This window comes from Lonchura striata, chromosome 4A (genome assembly GCF_050655825.1).
Source record: "Lonchura striata isolate lonStrDom1 chromosome 4A, ASM5065582v1, whole genome shotgun sequence".
NCBI lineage: Eukaryota > Metazoa > Chordata > Aves > Passeriformes > Estrildidae > Lonchura > Lonchura striata.
Genome location: NC_140742.1, coordinates 19,632,653 through 19,654,948, shown reverse-complemented (window position 1 = coordinate 19,654,948; position 22,296 = coordinate 19,632,653). Strand labels below are relative to the sequence as shown.

General features: G+C 40.8%; 1 protein-coding gene across 6 annotated transcripts in view; it reads right to left on the bottom strand.

The window, feature by feature from the left end:
- The window catches only part of HTR2C (5-hydroxytryptamine receptor 2C), a 248,622-nt gene that overhangs the window by 98,478 nt on the left and 127,848 nt on the right, over positions 1-22,296 (bottom strand). For 4 of the 6 annotated variants that reach the window (XM_031504841.3, XM_031504840.3, XM_031504839.3 and 1 more), the window contains one exon: positions 6,351-6,724. The gene's annotated coding sequence lies outside the window, so the exon portion shown is untranslated. Of the gene's footprint in view, positions 1-6,350; positions 6,725-7,328; positions 7,402-22,296 lie in introns of those variants that run through there. The other 2 variants (XM_031504838.3, XM_085570567.1) reach the window with 2 other exon arrangements.

Below are 22,296 nucleotides of genomic sequence, written 5' to 3'. Positions count from 1 at the left end.
GTTGTAGGAAGCTGTCTGTCCTTAGTTCAGGAGTCCTATCTTAATTCTTATTACAACTCAACAATGGCAACAAGGACTTTGGTAAGAAAACCTCACTGGCCTGAAAGCAAGGCAAAGAATTGTTCTGAGGGATGGATGGTGTTATTTTAGCTGCACATTTTCAGCCAAATCGTTTGTCTCTGATGGTCCCTGAGCCGACTGCCAAGGCCACAGTGACAGTATGCTTGACCTGGTTTGGGGCCATCAGCACTTATCTGCTGAGTGGCAATCCAAAGCCAAAATCACTGTGCAAAAATCACTCAGATATCACCTCATACTTTCACAACACCAACCCAAGGACATTTTACAAGATCTGAAAATAGGGCCCTTACTATCTTCCCATTATAATACCAAACTGCTTTCTAATGTGATTTCTCTTGAAGCTATCAGCTGCTTTGGCATCAAGTAGGATCTCCCGATGTCTCTTGCAACCACGTAGAATGGCAAGGTGTGTATCCTGAAGATGCTCAGTCAGAAAGTCTCATAAACCTAGCAAGAGGTTAGACAAGGAGAATATGCTCCCAGGCTCCAGGCTGCTCAAAGTACCAGTTATTATTATTTAATAATAGATTGCAGCAGTCATCTCCATTAGCACCTAAATCCTTTTGTGTCGTCACATACCTTCTTTGATCCAATAGCTTTTATTCCATACCTGGTTTGAGCAGCAATGGATCTGCTGGAACACCAGGGCTCTCTGGGTTTAATTGAGGAGGATAGCATACTGCCAAAGGGACAGGAGCAGAAGCTTTTCCTTTTTTAGATTACATTAATACATTGCTGCTCTTAGGGAAGAATCCCCCACAAGTTTACAGAGCACTGAGTCAGCCTCATCCCTCAGAATGGATCCAGGTGAGGGTCAGCTGCTCTGCTGCTGGGGTGGGCACAAGGATGTCCTGCTTGCTGACAGCTCTTATGCAATGCAGATAATCCATTTTCCTGCAGTCATTTGTGGGTGTCAGGAGAAGCTAAGAATAAATCAGAAAAAGCCTCTGGAAAAGTCTGCTAAGCAGTGAGCTGAAAGAAACATCTCCCAAGGTAGAGTGAGCATACCCTGGCTTTAGCTTAAAACACAGCCTTAGGTGACTCTACTACATGATCACAGGTGATAATGACACATTGCACTTAAAATTAGTGATTGACTGTGGCAGCCACATTCTTCTCTCTTTCAGGATTTTTCATAGAGGAGCACAGAGGAAAGAAATAGAAAACAATTTCTATTTCTGCTCCTTGTTTCCCCATGTGGAGTGTGTTTAATTGTTTACCTGGGGTGATTGCTTGATTGGATTCTGGTGAGGATTGTTTGAGCCTGATGGCCAGTCAAATCCAGCTGTGTCTGGACTCTGGCGAGAGGGCTACAAGTTGTGAGTTAGTTAGAAAAAGTAGGTATGTAGTCTTAGTGTCTCCTTTAAATAGTATATTAGTGTATTATAGTATAGTTATAATAAAGAAATCATTCAGCCTTCTGAACTGGAGTCAGACATCATAATTTCTTCTCACCAGGTTAACTGCATTACAATAATTGACCTACCCAGGAAGTGTTAATATCAGCACACAAAAGTAGACATTAGAAAAAAATACTTACATTGCTGTCCATATGGAATAGATTCAAGTTGCTAAGCTTAAGAAAAGAGGTAGGTGCCCCCTCCTGCTCATTAAAGTGAGTCGTGAAGCAAATTGCAGCATTTAAGATCCTGCATACCTACAAGCCAGATAACTTAGATTTTTTTTTAACAGCTTGTCTCATATGAGCTACAACAATATGCATCTCCAGCAGAGAAAGCAGGTCAGCATTGACAGCCATTCAGAAGGAGAGATGGTTAATTAAAAGAAACAAGCCAATTAAGAGGCAATTGGACACTTCTAATCAGGAAGATACTAGGGAGAAAAGAAAGAATATAAGGAACATGACTGTCTGAGAATACCCAGTATCCCCAGCAGAGGTTGGGGAAAATCTGGTGGTGTGGATGAGATTCATTCATTTCCTTGCCTGCAAACTGAGGAAGCATGCTATGATCAGACACTAGAAATGAAAAATAAAATCAAAATCCAAGCAACAGCACTACATTTTTGTCAGCTTTAAGCTTCTTGTTTTCCTTGTTAACAAGATCAATAAATTTATTTGCAAGAGAAAGCTCTATAATTCTGTAGACTTACAAAAATTTGTGAAAGACAGGATTACTGATTAACTCCTGATCAATGCTGAAGCTTTAGGGCAGTCTAGCAGCTAAATTAATACTTCAACTGTACATGCGGGATTCGAAACCAACTGTTAACACTCTTGAGTCTCTTGCAAAGCAAGCTTGCTCTCAAGGTCTTCAGAATAAGCATAATGGTCCTGGGTTTGGTCCCATGCACTGTAAGCACAATGAAATTGTGGCCATATAAAATAACTGAGAACAAGGTTAGAAGGAAGTCCAAGTAATAAAAGGCCATGTCACATGAAAAACTGACCTTCACTGAATTTTTGCAAAAAGAAAACATTGCAATCCTTTTCTAAAGAAAATGTACGATGCAACCTAACCCACACCCACTCCAAATGAAAGGTCAATAATGCTAAATGTACCTTTTTATATTGCCCAAAAAAGCTGAATATACTGGATCTGTTGAAGTGTCTAATACCAGCTAGAATCAAGAACAGCAGAAGATAAATTCTTCTAGAATGTATCAGATAAGTCTTCTTGCCATATAATAAAAATATATGGAGAAGAAGCTTTTACTTCAATCACCATTAAAGAGTTTCAATTCATTCCAGAGGGGGAACAAAAAAACAAGCACATCTCTGCTCAGCGTAAAAAGCAACAGTCTTTGTAATGGAGCAGAAGGACTCAAACTTTTGTCTCTTATTCAGAAATAAAGCTCTGTAAACACTGGGCCTACTATCAATCTATCTTCCTGATGCTCTGAATGACTTCGTCCAATAATAGCAAAGCCACTGCCCTGCACTGCTCAGACAAGGTACACAACCTGCTGAGACTTGGCTTCAGAGCAAATCAGGAACAGGACATGGGTTGTCTCACCATAGAATTTGGAGTTTGGGATTTGAAGAAATTACCTTTTTATTTTAAGTTACAAAAAACATCATCCTAAATCTGTATTTGAATCCACAAATGGTTCCTAATAGAATAACATGTTGATTAAGTCATCAAACAAAACACTCTGGTGCTGGTAGAAGCTCTGTTTCTGAGAGCAACTGTGTGTCAAGTGCAAAAACTGACAAATTTTGAGTTAACATCTAGCTACCTGACCATGTTGTCCTTTTCAGCAGCAAGAGGACAGATGCACATCTCACTTGGTCAGAGCCTGGTGCTAATAATACCAAGGGCAGGGTTTGATCCCTGTGTGCCCATTCACTTGAAGGGCTGGACTCAATGGTCCTTGTGGGTCCCTTCCAGCTTGGACAATTCTGTGATTCAAATGTGGAATCAGCAGGAATGTTCCTACCCGAAAGTGCACAGAAGGAAAGGAATCTCTGCCTTTCAATTCATTATTAAATCACTTGATGCAACCCTTATGTTCACAATCTGCAGCTACACCGAGAAACATAAGCAGTCCAAAACCTCTAAGGACCTTAATCATTACAGAATATGCAGGGGAACTTGTTGACAACTGCAGTAGTCATTTAAATCTGCTGGCACTTTTGGAAACAAATAGCTCTGTATAAAATCCAGTTGGAGCTGGTTTCTCCTCCTCCAGGTCTCTGAACACTGACAGCAGAACATCCCCATCTCTACCCACCAGGTGCTCAGCAGGGCAGACAATGAATCCTCTACAAGATCATGTGGAACACACGGGTGTTTTCTTTCCTGAGAAAAGCACAAAGCAATTCTTCAGCAGCTGTCACCAGAAACATTGTTTCTTCACGTTTTTTTTAGTGCTGGACAGCAACCATGGATTTTTTGTGGAAATAGTTACCCTCTCCAAAAGTGCAACTCTTCACTGTTAAAGTCCACAAGCAATAATTGGTTGGCGATGTTAAATATTTTCTGTCTCCCCATCAGAAAGCTATTTTATCATTAATTTTTGGTCAAAGCCCAACAAATCATTCCCATCCATCAGAGGAGGATGTGCTGCAGCAGTCTGAGACTGCAGAAGTCTCCAATCACCAGTAAGACATCCCTAAACTCTTGACCTTGTGTGCAGACCTTGTCTTTCCACTAAAGTGCTGCTCAAAACATCCTTCAAGATCCATAACTACTGATTTTATAGTATGTAAACTTCAAAACACTTATTTGAATTTTAAGGGACAAGGATAGTACAACAAAAGTCAAGAGGATGAAAGACAAGACCATGCAAAGGAGATAAATAATTTTGCTATATTCCTTTAGATTAAGTGTACAGAGCTTTTATGAAGCTAGTGAAAATCTTCTAGATGAGCCTTTAGGGCACATCAATTTAGAATTATTTTCTTTCTGCTCTGTCCTTACTAACATTGCTCAAAAACAATGATGAAAATAGTTGCCAGCAATGTAACCAAGCCTGTGAGAGGCACCATTAAGGCTTCTGTGCCTCAAGGCACATCACTTCTGCTCCTCCTTTTATTTTTTCCATATATTTAATTGAACTTGGCAGTAACTTTTACCACATGAAACCAAGACGGCAAAGCAGTAGATTTGATCTGTGTGCTGAGTCTGGACTGCCTTGCTGTGAACAGCTGGGGAAAGTGGTGCCTGGAGATTCCCTGCGTTTGAAATGGATACATGTTACCTGTCCTCCTGCTCCCACTTAGTGGAAGTTTTGCTCCACATCTTTTCCGTGTAGCAGCCAAAAGCAAAAAAGCCAGGATAGCAAACCTCTTCAGGAATTTTCCCTAAATGACATGTAACTCTTGATAGGGAGCACTGAGTATCTCACTAGCAAAGGTAGAGAAACCAGATCCTTTACCCTAATCCTCATGCTCTCAAAATATTATAAACCACGGGCAATCAAAACAAAAACAAAACTAAAAACCAAAATCTTGGATTAACAGTATATCTACAGTCCAGTCTCCCCTTCACTTTATTTTATGCTCTGTTTCAGTCCAACTTTGTTTGCCAGAAAGATTTTTCAAAATGGAAAGCAGTATCTTTTGTATTTGGCTGAAATCCACCATTCTAGGACATCCTTCCTGGCTGGAAGGTACAGAAACAACACTGCTAAATGTGTTCAGGACCAGAAGTATCTGCTCATTTGCAAAGAGAATAAGGAAAACCTCCAAGATAAGGGCCTGAAGTCTGAGATTAGATAGAAGTTCTAAGAGTCACCACACATATCTAATTAGCAGAAGTGTACAAGAGAGTGCTAGCCTTCTGTGTTTGGGTGAGAATGCCCTGAATTGGCACACCTGTAGGGCAGGATAGGAGACCAGTGCCATTCCATCCCAGAGATATCTGAAGCCTGGGGTGTGCTGTGGGTTGTGTGTGCTGGCAGGCAGGGGGTGCAGGCAAATACACCCTTAACTGGCCCCTTCTTCCCCTTTGTACAAGAGAGCAGAAATCAGGGTCCTTCCCTGCTCCTGAGGGAAGATGGACAGGGCTGGGGAGGCAGCAGTGTCATCCTCACTTGCCAGTGGCTTCACCTGTATTGGTCAGCAGCTCAGTGTCCAGCTCTGCAGCATCAATCTCAAATTACAAAGCATTTCTAATGCACAGGATCATAGAAGTTGGTGCAAAACCAACTCTGTCCTGAAGCTGTAGAGAAGAAAAAATTATGGCAATAATGGAAGGACATAATCAGTATTATTGTCATAATATATCTGTAGTTACTGCACTGGCAATTTTTCCAAATGGGTTAGCTTAGAGACTGGCCTCTTGCATTGATTACTAAATTACTTTCTTTACAAAGGTCTAAGTGGCTTTGTCTTCCAGATGAATAGCCTGAAGCCACTTGGTTCAGAGCTTCAGTCTCCTGAGATTCATCTTGGACAGTAAAGAAATGAGACAGACGAACACTAAACTACTCTGTCTAGAAATCCAGCAGTGGCTTGGCTGATGAGAACACTTTGTGTAAAGTACCACTGAATTTAAAATAAATCAGAGGTGAACTGAGCCTAGTCAAAAGTTGGAAGAAGTCAGAAGCAGTATTTGATAACAAAGCATTTTAAACCAAATAAAGCTTTCTGAAGAGAACTTTGGCTTACAACATCTCACTTCATCTGGGAGAGCTGCCTTGCCAGGCAAATCAGGAGCAGTGTGCTGGAACTGGCACTTTCCCAACCTAGCCACTGCCAGAATTCCAGCGTGCCCTGTTCCCCTTGCCTGCCCTCAAGGAGCAGCAGTTTCTTCATTTGAACACACAGTTATACATTTGCACAGCTCTTGCTGAGCAACACTTACTTTTTTCTTGAAAGAGAGCACCTGTGCTCAGGGAGGGGAGCTCTTTGCAGCCACTTGCACATCTGGTGGGTGGTGATGGCACGCTGCTAGCTGGGACAGGAGAAGGGAGAGGCCGTGGATGCACAGGGTGAGGATCTCACGCAAAACCACGGGGACGCGGGTGTACTCCAGCCTTGGCCCACATGGAACAGGATCTGGGCAGCACAGCAGGAAACAGGGAATTCGGCCCCTCTGGCAGCTGCTCCAAAGGAGGTTTGGTGATGAGCTGGGCAGGTTTGCTCTGCCTGTGGCCCTCCTAGCAGGAATTCAGTGGGCTCTTCTCAAAGCACTCTGAGCCTGGGGATGACACTGGGCTGAACACGCCAGGGAAACCTCTGGGGAAGAGAGATGGAGAGATAGAGATGAATGAAAAACAATGTTTATCCTTGAAATTTTAATGCCTTTTGCTTTTCTAGAGTATGTTTGAAACATGTTTGCTTTTCTAGAGTATGTTTGAAACAGTTAGATTAGTCTATTACAAAAAATTCCATTAATTGGACAGGTTGGTCAGCTGTGGCTTACTCAGAATTTGTTCTGGTTTTAGCATTTTATCATTAAACATAGTTCTGAATAATTCAAACCTCACAACGTCAAGGAAAAATTGCCCATAATTAACATATTCAAGTGTAAGCAGCTTTCATCATGCAAATACCAGCAAGAGCTCACACCACTCTCCCCCCCTCTACTTCACTTGTTTATTTAATCTGGTTTATCACTGAATTTCTTCTCTGGGTTCCACTGATGCAAATTTTCACTGGTTTGAACAGCTCCTCTGCAAACACAACAAGCCAGCTCCATATGGGAAGGTTTAATCTGTCACCAGAGCTTTTCAGCAATCAGATCCCTAAGCATTAGCTTTGGTAATTAAAGCAACACATTTGAAAAATTAGCAGAAGGGAATACACTGGCATATTTCTGTGCAATGGGGAGAATTTATACCTTCAGCAGTCACCAGTGGAAAAAAGCCAGTAGAGCATGCCACATGATGTTGCAGCACCCCTGGGCTAGAAAGACAAGTAATATGAGTCATTTAAAAACCAGAAACATTCAAAAGATAATTTAAAAGCTACCAAACCTCACAAAATCGAATAGATACATGAATCAATTAAAATCTCTATGAAGCATCCTAATTGAATTTTGCTGTAGTAGTGTCACATGGCTTTGGAAACTACCCTTCAGTAATCCAATCAAAAATTGGCATGTTCCCATCCCTACTTATTCTCCCTGATTCATGAAATATCAGAAGGAAATAAAAAACAAGGTGGAGGGATTCAGGAAAAATAAATACTAGTATTTAAATTTTGTCAGGTTCTTCTTATTTATGAATCTTAAACTCATTTATCCAAGACAGTGGATGGCATCCTTCTGCAAGAGTGAATTGTGGCCATGAACCACTACATATATCATGGAACACAGCATCACAGGCAAGAGGAGTCATCCAGCACAGAAGCCCAGGCCAGGGAAAAGCCTGACACTCTGTGGAGCTGAACGGCTCTTGCTCCAAAACATCCTGACTGCACAGCCCAAGGAAAAAAAAAAAAAAAAAAAAGGCAAAACTCCCCAGTGCACCCTACACCCTCGCACAGACCCCAGAGCCTGAAGCAGTTCCAGGGAAGCCTTCATGGAGAGGCTGTCCAGGAATCCAAGAAAGTCAAAATCTCTTCCCAGGAGTCTGCTGTGATATCTAGTAGAGCACAGAAGTGGTAAACAAGAGGGGGAAGGAGCAGGAAAATCAGCAGCAGCACAAAGAAGGCCCTGAGCAGATGTGTGTTGGCTGCAGCAGTGTCTGCCCCACTAAACCAGCCCCAAAGCAGGGTGAGCAGAGAAGCAAGAGCTTAGGGGAAGCACTCACATCTGTAAGCATGGAAAGTGGGAAATTACTGATGCAACTGATCTCAGCCTACCCACAGACCTACCAGCATATCAATATACCAAATATCAGACCATCAGTGCTCTCCAAAGGGAGAGGAAGCCAAGCAAGAGATTGTGCACAGAAGATTTGCACAATGTGTCTGTGTATAAGGGGATCCTGTAATGGACCATCCATTGCAGGTTCTTGGCTCTGCATCACTGTCTGTTTTCAAGTACCACAAAATTTCTGTCTTTGAAAAATCCTTTTTGCAACAAAAGTGACTCTGAACTGGTAACTCTTCTTTACCAGGCCACCCAAGATGGTGCAATTTATACTGCATATAGATGACAAACCCCAAGGAAGACTTTGCTATGCTACAGTCTGAGGCCCAAGGCACTCATGTTGGTGACTCTCCCAGCATCTGACAGCAGCTGATATGAACCTATGAGCAGAGGACAGACTGCAGCAGCTGCTCTGAGCCTTGAAGGAGCGACAAACCCCCAGCTTTACACACTGCACAGTACCTCCTCCTTTATCTTTTCTAAAATAACCTCTCAGGAAAGCAATTTCCAAAGTGACTAGTGTTACTGGTGACACACAACTAGGTGAAAGAGAGAATTTACAGTGATTAGGATAGAGCAGATTTATGGACTAAGAGGACAGGCAATGTGTGAAGGAAGGAATGAAATGTAATGAGGCCAAGAAAAAAATAAACACATGCTTTATTCCAACCTAAATAGACATGTACAATTAGACAGGAAACAAAATCTAAAACAATTCACATAATGCTTCATAGCAGTATAAAGAGAGAGCAGAAAAGATCTTGCAGCTCTCACAGACTTCACAATACAGAGAACAAACCAAGGGAAGACTGTAAGGCTAGTTGAAACATCCATATGAAATGGACAAAGAGCCTATCAATCTCAGGAGCACTTTTTGACACACTGAAAAATGTGAGACACTGCCAAACAGGCTTCCAGAAGGTTCAAACTCAGAAGACTCAGGAGACTGCAAATTCTTAGCTGTATTCCTGACTAGCTTCTTTATTTGGCTCAGAAGCAAAATTATCATTCAGATATTAGCAGTTTCGCTGTTCAAAGTCTAATGTATTTTGAACACTTAAACAAAGTCAACAAATGTTTAAATTAAATATAATCTGCATTTGCTTACTGATTTTAATTAAGTTGCTGTTCCCTTGAAAAGTGTGCTTAAAGCCAGTGCAATAGGAGAATAATGTTAGAGCATTTAAGACTCTGTGTAGGGAGTGCTGTGCTCCAGGACGGTTTAGGTGAATAGAGATGAGAGATCTCTGAAGGTTGCTCTTGGGGAATAAGGTTTATTGGGGATGCAGAAAGGTCCTGCCTCGAGCTGCCAGATGCAGCACATGGCAAGATTTGAGGGGATAGGGGAGGGGAGAGACAAGAGGATGCTCTAGGAGAGGGTGGAGGTCCTAAGAGGGGAGAAGGTCCAAGAGAAGGGGAAGTTCCAAGAGGGTGTCTGGCCCCTCGGAGACCCCTCATCAGGGGGCTTCAAGTTGGGCTGGAACAAGGCTCGGGCCAATGGGGTTACAGGCACTTGATGTTTTAGGGGAGGGTTACAGGTGTGGGGTGAACCAACCATACATCTTTTGGGGGGTGAGATGGAACAGTCCATTTGACTTTTGGACTTATCTGTAGGTAACGGTATTGTCCAGCCAGCAGGGAGGATTGTTTTCATCTTGGCTGTATTATTATGAATAATTATATTTATCCATCCTTCCCAACAACTCTGTACCATGATTAATATATTTTTCAGTATATTGCAGGCTGAATTTAGCACTGTAGTCAATGTTGCTACATAACTGCTCAGATTCATCTTTCAAATTAAAAAAAAAAAAAAACCAAAAAATTGAAAACTTAACTAAATTTTGAACTTCTGTGACAGAGGCATAGAAGAGTGTTTTACTTCATTTCCCGCCCCCTCCCCCATTTTTATTTATATTTTGAGTTCAGTTCCTTCAGAATTCCCTCCCTGAGCCCACTAGACGTGACAAAAGAGTGTCACAGAGATTTATATGGCTTTAGGAAGAAAAGTCACCTGTGCTGGCTTCCCACAATTATTTTCAAACATAAATGTTATAATCCTATTTAAGAAAAAAATTTATTCCTTGCACAAGGGTTGCAAAATCTGAATCCCATCCATGGGCTCCCCTCATACTAAATACATCCAAGAGCAAAGGGTATCCCACCCACCCCAGAGCACGTCCCCAGCACAGGGAATCTGCACAAGTTTTTTCTCTTGTAGTCCACAACAAATAAAAATATTTCTTCTATTTGTTTCAATCTCTGAAAATATTCCTGCATAGACTGTGGTTTCATTTTTATCACAACATGGACATTGTACTGGATGAATTTTTCTATGGATTAAGGGAGAGAGTCAGATGTGGGGGGACAGGCTGTGTCTGCCCTTTACCCCAGAACTGGGAACCAACAAATAGAACCCCAAAAAAAACCCCCCAAAAAACCCCAAAAACCACAAAAAAACACATAACAAACAAACAAACTAACAAAAAAAACCCCCAAAAGATCAAACAAACAAACAAACAAACAAAAAATAAAAAATAAAATAAATATTTAAACCCAGTTTCAGTAATTCTGAATATTACTAACTAAAGCAGCAAAAGAAAATTGTTATTTTGCAGAGTATAGCTTTCAGTTTTCCTTTGAGCGGCTTTGTGTCACGTAAAAAGATAATAAGAAGATAGCTCTATATGTCTGGAGGCCTGATTTTAAAAAATCTCTAATTCAGAACCAACAGCCACTTTCTGATCTAGAAATAAACAGCCTAGGACAAAATCACAACTCAGCACCCCACAGAAGAGTACTACACACACAGACACAGTCACAAGAGGACAGAAGATTAACTCTCTTTTTGATCTTTTGATGAGAATGACACAGTTTTGACATGAAACTGCATTTTCTCCAGTGGACACCAAACAACTCAGGGTAGCACAGTCCAAGAGAGGATTTTCAAAACTGCCATCCATCTAACTTGAATTTGTTTCTACCAATTCATCTGGTGACATCCAAAGTCCCAAGGCATGAGCACATTGCTCTTTCCCTGCTAAAGAGTCAGCATAGACAATGTAGGATATTTAAGTATTTTATAACACTCTTAGGGAAGAAAATTAAACAGAGCAAGGTACAGCCAGAAAAAGCCAGCAATAATATTTTCCACTACAACAGAATTTTCATTTCATGGAAGTTTGGCACTGGGTGCATAGGAGCAGGGTCTCTGCCAGCAAGGTAGGGTTGCTGAAAGCAAACACATTAAACCCACAGCAATTCTTCATGGCTTCAGCTTTGCCCTCTGTCATTCTCCTTTGTCCTGCAGTCCTTTGCACAGAGAATGAGACATATGCCAGTATCACTTTTTGCTCTGTCCCTCAGACACCTCTCTTCTGGCTTAATTTCCAATTAGCATTCCTGTTTTATACCCAGTATATAATTCATAATAATTTTAGTGCAGTCAAACAGTTCATCTCCAAATGAGAGAAAGGTTAATGACACCTCCTGTGACTGTCACTATATGCTTTGCATAAGAAAGGGAGTGGATTTTAAATAACAGGAGACAGCCTCTCCTGCAATGTCTCAGAGCGGATGATGTTCCTTCTTCATCACTGACCTTCAGCTGCACTGCCCACGTTTTCCAAACCAGGAGGTGCTTTCTGCCTTGACACTCTTGTACCCCAAGTAAACAGAGAAGGGGCCCAAGTATCCTAAGCCCAGATCGTTGTCTGTAACAGAGCAAAAACTGTGACTTGAAAATGGAGCCAAAGCACCAGTGACAAAGTGTTTGCATTGGTGCACTGCTGCGAGTGTCTCCTCCCTCCTAGAGCAGACACTCAGCTCAGAACCACCACACCAGGCCAGCCCTGGGACTGGGTTGGGCACAGGGAAGGGGTCCTGCTGCTCTGGAGCCAGGAAGGGTGACAGCAGTGTCAGTCCCTGCTTCACCTCCAAAACAATGCATGTGGAACCCAACCTATGTACTCAAAGACAGAAAACATTAGAGGGAACACAATGCAAACAAGAGGGACAATCTGAATAGGAGTTTGACCTAAGAGCCACTGACTACAGCCAAAATATTTCCATATAAGTAACTGTTGTTAATCCTATTGTACAATTCCTGTTACCTGTTAATCTTTCCCCAAAGGAAAAAAAAAAAAACCAAACTAATTCTGATTGCCTGGTAAAAGTTACCACTGGCTGTGGCATTACAATAACTTCAAGTATTTCTATGTTAATAGCACACCATGTTAGCAACTATACTTCTTCCTATTTTTTACATTTCTTGTTGTTTATATAATTCCTTTTACCTCCAACTTATGTCAAACTGCTTTTGAATCAAAGTTGGAATTCAATTCACAATGTAGAAAACAAGTTTTTTAATAGGTGCAGTGGCTACAAAATAAACCATTGAGTTTGCATTTAAAAAAGAGTCAGCACATGAAGAAAATTATCTACATAATTAGTGATTTGAGGCAGTTGTGGCTAATCATATTATGATCAAAAGATTAGAAAATACCTCACCTCATCTTTACCTAAGAAAAGATTGATGATATATGCTGTTTTTATGAACTACAATGCTTTGCAATTAAGCACATAATTCACGTGTTTAGCCAGAGAATTCCCTGGGTTGTAACTTTCTTTACATGATAATAGGAAACATCTTAGGTTTAAATATTTAATGGTTATGTGAACTTGAGATATGATGGGTTTAAATCTTAATAAAGAAATTGTGCAATGTCATTTTAATTCTGAAGGAGCATTTTCCAAATATTTTTATACAAGGTTTAAGTTGAAAAGACGAAACCAACCCAAACAAAACCACTAACTTCTCCCCTCCCCCAGGACTTCACATTCCCTGGAGATGGAACTGATTTGAAGGATGCTATCAACAAGAAACATCAGCTTCAAAACTTAATTCTCATCAGAAGCAAAGCAGATGGGACTGAAATTGTAGTCCAGCACCCCCACATAACCAGTTCACAGGAGCAAAGGGGTCTTATCCAAAATAGGAGACAGTGCCTGGGCAGAGCAAGATGTCAGGTACATCATCTCAGCTCATCACACGGCTCAAACACCCACCCCTTCCGTCTCTGTTTTGCACTGGAATCCACTGACCCTCTTGCCAAAGTGGGAAAACTCTCTGTGTGCTGTTTGTGATGGAAAATTTGTCATGTCACTTTTACTCAGCATCAAAAACATAAGCCATGTTGGTCCCAAGAGAGTCCAGATGCTCAGCAGGATCCATCCCCACAGCAGGTTGCCTTTCCCCCCAGGACAGCACAGCCCCTGCTCAGGGCTGAGCTGCCCAAACACCCCACGCCCTCTCTGGCAGTGTCGCCTGTGCCCAGGCCAGCCAAGACCCTGACACAAATCTGGTCTGAGACTTCAGTTCCCCATTGCCACGGCCATGGGGCAGGCAGCTGAAGTGTCCTGCAAAGTCTGGCTTAAGTTCTGGCTTTAGTTCAAACAGGAATCAATTCAGGGAAGCCCTCAAATATCCCTTTTGCCTTTAGGAACATTTACAGCACAAATCACTGTGTTTTGTCTTGGTGCCAGACTTTGTACTCACTTTGTGTTACCATGAACGGCTGCCAAAAGGGAAGGGAGAGGAACTGAGGTCCATTAGCCAGACTTTAGTTTTTCATGATCTTCCCAGAAGTCACTGCCTGCGCTGCTCTGATGCATCTGTGCAGTTCTCATCCAAGTCACTGAAAGCCCATGCTGCAGCCCTGGGGTATCTACAACCTTTCATCCTGGGTGCCAGCAGCACAGGCAGCAAAAAGAAAGTTGATCCTCCAGAAAGCACCACTGGGAAGAATGAGTTCTGTGTCAGCTTGCTGTCTCCACAGAATGATACAGTGGCCAAGCTGCAGACATCATGTGAGATGCTGATTCTGGATATATGCCAAATGAAGGAACTGGCATTTCTATCAGCAGGAAGCATTTGGGTTGAAATTAAGACAACTGCTCAGGAATGACCAAGTGTGCTTACCCAAGGGATCATAGCAAGTGAAGTTTGTCACCTAAAATTTAATGAGACATTCCTGCCAAAAGGGGTCTGCTTTTTTCTGCCCCTTCAGGGGGAACTCACCAAAATAATCTGCTTGGTGCTCACAAGGAGGTGAAGAAATGCACACCAGTGATTTACTAAAATATGACTATCGATCTAATATCTATACCCAATTGAGATGGACAAAAACTCTCTAGGAGTTTAAAGTTAGAAAGTGTATGTTTATTGAGACAGCCGGGCAGTACCTGGGATAATTCCCTAACGCACACTGCAAAAATCACAGGTATTACAAAGCTTTTTTATTTACAGAAGTCTTGAATATACAAAGTATGAATGCATATTCATATCTCTGTCACTTCCTCTGCCTGCTTCATATGCTAATTGGCAAAATGGCCATCAAGCATGTGTAGTTCTGTTCCCTGAAATGAGTCAGGAGTCCATTTTGGGGAGGGGTCTCCAAAATGAAGAAGTAAAATAAGTCTTTCTCTTCTGACCTTTCTATCTTTTCAATGCATACATGACAAATGAATCTTTGTAGTTTTCCTGTGTTCAATGGATTCCTCAAATATGGGAAGTCTGCAACTGTTTTGTGTCAGTGAAATCTGTTTATCACATTCTGTTTCTCATGATAAGCACAGCTACCCAAACATAAAGTTGACAAGCAATGAGTTAATAGATCCTGGATATCTTATCTAAGATCTGACTACTGTTAACTATGAAGAAAGCCTATTTATCTACTTCCCCTAACTCAGCAACATCTAATTTAACTATCATCTTAGCTTTCCTAACATTCTTAATTCTTCAAAATTAATGTCTCATCAGAACCTCTGTGACAGCCACTGCCTTCACAAAATGCCTATTTAATGTTCAATGGCTGTGAGGCTAGACTTAGCACTGTCATCTTTAAAATCTAGCCTACCTAGGATGGGAAAAGTGCAGTTTATTTAAATTTGCTCTTTGTCTTTCAAAAAAGACTCAGGGAAGGTTCTTTAAGAACACTGAGCAATAACAATTAATAATATCTGAGTCACTGGGCTGGTTTGATTTTAGACATCAATGGGTTCTCTGAGTGTCATGGTTTGACACTGGCACAATGCCAGTGCCTCCATGAAAATGCAATCTCTCAATTGAATGCTGTGAAATGAAATCGAGAACAGAGCAAAGCAGGCCCAAGCTTAATAACAGAAAAAAAACTTTATTAAGCTACTACTAGAAAAGAAAAAAAGGGAAAAAAAAAAAAAAACACACAAAGATCAAAATGAAAACCTTACAAAGCATTCCTCCTCCCACCACCCAACTCCAACAAACCACAGTGAGACACAATCTGGACCCCAATCAGGTTTCCACTCTACAGACAATCAATACACAGGCCTTCGAGGGAACAGTCTCTCCTGTGCCACAGACCCCCCAAGAAACACAGATGCCACATCCTGTGCTTCTATGTCACACATGGCACTGCCCGGAGAAAAAGTTTGCCATGGTGACCCTTCTCCTTTCCATGCACAGTGCTCTCACCACTAATGCATGGATGGACAGACTGCTCTTAGGATTTTTCCTTTCAAGGATGCCCTGCCAAGAGGGGGAAAAAACCAACAGTTCAGGTTTTCATTTTTTGGGACCACAGTCCCCCCCATTTTCCCCTGGGGCCAAGGGTCTACGAACAGAGATCTTCTTCTCTTCTCCTTCTTTGCGGACGGGGCACCACCACAAACCCCCTAACTTTTCTCTGTTCGCTCCACTTCTGTCTTTTCCCAGCTGATGCAGGTCTCTTGGCTCACTGGCATCCTCCTAAAATACAGTCTCTTTTGGAGGAGAAAAATTGGTTCCGTTTGTGGCCAACAAGGAAAAAAGACCAGCCAAAAAGCCACTCCTTGTCCCCCTCCCATCTAGAATTTCTCCTTCTAACATCCCAGGGTCCAAGCTGTCTCTTCCTCTCTTTCAAACCGAGGAGAAAAATTTTACAAAGCTTTCATTTCTAAGGAAGGGTTAAAAGTCCCGACTCCCTGGCTGGCTCTTTGCCCAGATTCTCCGACTCCCACAGGCAGCCAGGCACCTTGCAGCCCCCCCTCACCCTTCTCCTTCACTGCAGTGAACTGCTGATCTCAAGAGAGAGAGACTCTGGGGGAGGATGGAGACATCCCAGATTTCTCCACCCTTCCATCTGCAGGGGGTTCCAGTCCCTCCACCCTTGGGCCCACCTCAGTCAGGCCATGGGCCTTCCCCTCCCCACCCACCCACGGCCAGGCAGGGGAGAGGCTGCAGTGCCCGCTGACCGGAACCAAAGAGAGCGAGTTCTCCTGGGAATTCTGCTTTTAACCCCTCTGTGTTCTCAGAGGCGTGTCCAGCCTCAATTGGTCAACATCCAAATTGACCTCTTCCTTCCGGAAAAATTATTTTTCAGTGTCAAATGACGACACTGAGGATTTTACCTTTTATTAGTATTTTACATTTTTTTTTTAGATTAGAACATTATTTTTATAACTGCAGTTGGGAAATGAGTATCTTAAGTGTTTTTTTCCTTTCAATGCAGGGTTACAAAGTGATTTACAGTGAAAATTATGGAGACTTAATATTTGAGTTTCCTCTGGAACACACTGTTCCTGCAAGGTCAGTACCACTGAATAGCATTTAAAACTCATGGAAATATATGACTTGTGGGGCAGCCAAAATGCTGAACTCCCTAATGACCTGTGCCACAGGAATAAGAATCAAACAGCGGCAACTGCCAACAAAGTTTTGGTCACCAATTTGGGAATTAAAAACCCTCCTAAACTGATTATAGCCAAGATTTGCAGGGACAGCACAAAGAGCATCTCTTTCCCTGACATGAGTCATTAACTTCTATATGATTTGCTTTCTATGTTTTAAGATCACCCAAACACTTTTGCATTAATTGCATTAATGCAAGTAAGGGATAAATGCAATTTAAAACAAAAATCACAGGACTCATTTACATTTCCCAATCACTTTCTAATGAATAATTTTACATGCAGACAGTGTCCACTCTGTAGAAAAGGCCCCTCAAAGGCAGGGTCTGAACAGCCACAACCTAGCACTTTAGAAAGTTATCACACCAGTCCCCATGCCTGCATTCAACCAAAAATACAACATTTATTTAAAGGTTTGCATCATTTCAGACAGCTGCACAATGTCTCACAGATAAGCAGTACTGTGGAGAAAACAAAGGCAGGGAAAGGGCAGGCACTGGGGACAAGGACTGACTCCACAAGACACCCATCATGGCATAACAAGCACTGCATTCTTGGCAGGTTTATCGCTGCAAAAAAGGAATTAAGTGCAGCCTGAAGAGCCACAGCACATGGGAGCTGCCTAATGCTCAAACTTCACACCTGGATTTACTGATGTTGTAAATGTCCACATCATGACTCTCAAAAAACTCATTTCCTGTAATCAAACAGCCAAGTGAAAATTTAAAGTTTTGTAATACTGGAGGCAGGAGCAGGCGATTATTCCCCATGGCTGAGAGCCAATAACTGAAAATAGTGTGATGCTAAATGAATAAAACTTTCAGAAGTAGTTAAAATAATAATGAAACCTTTCACTGTAAAGGTGCTGAGTCAAATGTTTTTGAGTGTGAGCCAAGACTGCATTGCTCAGAAAACAGATTAACTCTTTACAAAATATCTATCATAACTCTTCTGAAAATAATTTTTATTTCAATTCACTTGACAAACTTCCCAGTAGGGACAGTTGGGAATCATATATGCAATGCCACACTGTGGAGCTGTATACCTAATGCTGATCCAAATCCCTAATGGACATCAATTAAAAATGGCCATTAGGGATTTGGATTTAAGATTAATTAAACATGAAGATTATTTATTTCCACAGCACATTTTAAGTATGTACTTGTATGTGATGAAAACTTTATTGTTTATGCTTGGGAAATAAAGGGGGCAGGATGCCTAGTGTTAAAACAAATTCTCTAATTTAACTTTAACGAGCCTTATCAAATCTCTTGATGAAGCTTCCTCACTTCCAAGGACCACAATGAGACTGCATTAGCATTTAAAGGCAGCAGGACTGTGCATGTTGAGCCTTAGCTTTAACCTGAGGCAAAATATTTTTCTTTTAAAAATTAGCTAAATGGAATTAGCTGATGGAATTATTTTACAGTATTTTAGATAATGTATGTATTTTATTTACATGATTCTATTTATGATGGAAAGCACTAAAGAAAAATTAGAAATTAAAAAAAAAAAAAAAAAAAAACAACCAGCCAAAATTCTGCTAGTTGTTGGCAGATTAAAAGCAATAGGAAATTCTACATTTCCGAAGTTTTCCCAAAAATTTCCCCTTGAAAACAAGAAAACTGTTTTTTCTTTTCAAAAAGAGATCACATTTTGACCACTTTGCTATGACCAAGGTATCAGCAAATGCCTTAGAACAAACAGTACATTTGTGCTGTTCACACTGCCAGGAAACTGTAACCCATATTATAAATTTGTTTTAAATGCAAACATTTCTATAGCAAGAGACATTTTGTGCTATTTAAGTAGAAAACAGTTCCAGAGAAAGTGAAGTCCTGGAGGACAGTGTGGCTCTGCTCCTCTGGATCTCTCTGAGCTGTAGCAAGTCCCTAAGCACCACAGAGGGGGCCCAAAAATAGACCCAGTTTTTAACAATAAAGCACACATGACTTCCTAGTCCCACAGACCTCTTAGAAACATTTTCTTTCTCTTCATGTCAACCTTTTCCTCTTATGCAGAGCTCTTCCTTTTGCCTCAAGGAGATTTTTATAGCCACTGTATCTGGTATTAGAGATCTGAAATGTCAGATCCAGCTACAACAGGGCACGGAATTAGTCCTGTCAGTCCATATCATAGACTTAGGAACTCCGATTGCTGTCACTGTCAGTCGTGCTAAAATTCATTAATATAGTTTATGAGTAACTCTTAGTTCAATTTAATTACCTCACACAAAACCAACTAGAAAAACCATGGCTTCAATCCAGAAAACAGAGTATTATCCATCAAAGTATAAAAGCACTCCTAATCTGATGCTGGGCAACCACTTATTCTCATGCCTTTATGGTATCAAAGGCTTCTGTCATTGAAAAGATATTTTCAATTATGATGTATTCCTATTATTTTAAAAAAGGCACCCCAAAGAAATATAAAATCCTCATTCAATTACATCCCCACCCTTACAAGCCCACTGCTGCTTTGTAGGACTAAAAATTTCCTAGATGTTAAATAGGAATATCATTCCAAAGTAAAAATAATGTCAAGGATAAAACTTTGTTCTTGAAGAAAACTAGAATTTCACTTGGTATTTTAAAGACTTTATTAACAAAACCCACTATGGGAATCTACAAATGTTAAATTAAGATCAAGACCTTAAACAGTTTGTCATACAGATGAGCACATCAAAGCATTTCAAATAGGAAGACCCTGAGACTCGAAAAGCTGTCAAGAAAGCAGAAGTGAGAAGAAAGGCTAATGAAGTAACTGCAATGCCTGAAGAAATGCTTGGAATAGGTTTTCCTCTATGTTATCATTTTAGAGCACTAAAAATGAGGCTAAATTCATTTTATGAACCTGAATTTACTTCATCACATTCAATATTTTACTACATAGAGATGCATATTTCTATAAAGACCCATTCCCCGCTTTCTTAATCTCTATAACTGAACAATCTCTTTGCTGTTATTTCAAAGTTATTTGTCACTTTGGGAAATAGAGGAGAAAATATTGCATCCATTCCTGCACAGTGCTGGAAGGTGTCACAGTCCTGGTGCAATCCCTAGGCAAGAGACAGGGGGGGGAATTAGTCCATTTACTGTGGGTAATTCATGCAAATTACTCTAAAACTGCAGAGCTGTGTAGTCCCATTTGTAGCTCCTCTATGAGCTCATAAATAAATGGATATAAGCTGTTAAACTACTACTTTAAAGTTTTCAAAATAATATTTTTTTGTAGACATCATTATTTTTAAAGAAAGTCCATTTTTATCTTGTAACACACCCTGTCTGCAGTCTGCATGCTAATTATTTCAGAGACACAAGGTTTGCATCCCACATGGAAATAGCTAAATCTTCAGTGAGAGTTGGAATTAATCCTTCTGACTTGGAAAAATCTATTCTCAATCTTGTCTCCTTGTATTCATTGCTGAGTTCTCCCCCAGCACAACCTGAATTTTAAGTGTACTTGCTGTGAGACTACTGGAAGATGATGTTTCCATTGCCTATTTTATTGAGTGTAATGCTCCCCAAAATATGATGGGTTTTGTTGTATGATTATTTGAAAGCTAAACTCGTAGGATAAAAGCTAAGCGAACAAAGCAATGCATTTCATTCATCACACACCATTTGGGAGCAGTGCTGGAGATGCATCTGAAAGTGCTCATTTGTAGATACATGTCTGACTGCAGCAGGGGCATGGCCATGGGCAGACCATGAAATGACCATGGGCTCCTGTCAGCAAAGGAAGCTGCAAACCCCCAGAGTCAAGCAGGAAACCTCCTGGAACCCAGAGAGCCTTGGCCACATTTCCTGCTGTGCAGGCTCAGGATCACCACCACAATTTCCTTGCTGGATTTACCAGCCTGTGGCCCCAGGAAGGAAACTTCCTGCACCCCAGAAGACAAATTTTCAAGGACCTAATCCAGTTTGCAGGTTCTGGAGCCTCACTCTCATTAGGATCAGAGAATGTGGTGATCACTTTTTAAGCTCATTTTATGTGGGAAAATAAATATTGTGCAGGATGAAGACAATTCCTTTGCCACCAATGGGAATTCATCATCACAGAGTTCTGCACAGCAGCTGCACAGACACCTCCCCACTACCATTTCCCTACAAGGTTTAATAGAGACACCCACACCTGTTTTCAGGGGCATATTGATAGATAACATACCCCTGACATCATCTTCCCTCTAGAGGAGCATGGGCAGTGCTCCCAGTTACCACAGACAGTATTTTTCATCTTAATGCTTAGCAAAGCATAAAGGAAACACACACCATCAGAAGCAAAATACAACCAAGAACAGTGTTGATGCCTCTTGGAAATTATAAGATAAGCTGCCTGCATGCTCATTATAACCCAGCTTCCATAATATATTAGAAATTTTCAAAACCAGAAAAGATGAATAATCAAGGAAATTTTAAAATGCCATTTACTGAGGAAATAGCATTATAAAACAATCTTTGCTGCTGCTACAAACTGACTTTAACCACAGAATTTATTAACCACTGATACATGTCAATTGCAGTTTTCCTCTCAAAACAAAGGAAATATTTTTGTGTTCACTCTATGCCCCTTAACTGGCTCACTAAGGTTCTGCCTAAAGCTAGGAATAAAAAGAATAACGGGATTCAAAATACAGTATAGTTTCTAAAGCTTAATAAAAGGAAAGTCACTGAGTGCAAGCCTGAGTAATTACTTATACTCAGAAGAAAATTACTCAGGCAGTTTCCCAGTTTAAAACACTCAGAGAAAACAAAAAGTTATGCTAGCGCTTGTTTATATAATTGAGCTGGTTTTGAGTGCATGACTAAATAAATAACTTCTTCAAACAAGAAAACAGGACCCATGCTGTATGCTTGCAGATACCACTCATTGTTTCACCTGCATTTTGCTGCATTTTTTACAGTAATATTTACTGTTAAATATTCCAAATTTTATTTTAAAATTATGTCTTTCACTAGATGTACCAAAAAGCTTTTCAGTTACTAGTTTGCAGAATTTCATTGAGGTTAACAATATCAAAGAAATCTCTCTCATGGTACCCTGAGGAAAAAAACTTAGTAAGAAGCCTCAGATAGCAGTAAGAAAATTATTTGTTTAAAATTACACCATATTGCCATAGGTGAGAAATAGGTGAGTAAAACTTCTTGAGAAAAGACATAGGAATGTCACTTCGTCTTTTCATTAAAGTGGGAATTCTGTCATTAGACATATTGAATATTGCCTTTGGGAACAAGGCTCTGTACTGGTTAATAGCTCTGATCATTTCCCATAGGAGTTCAGTGTGTTC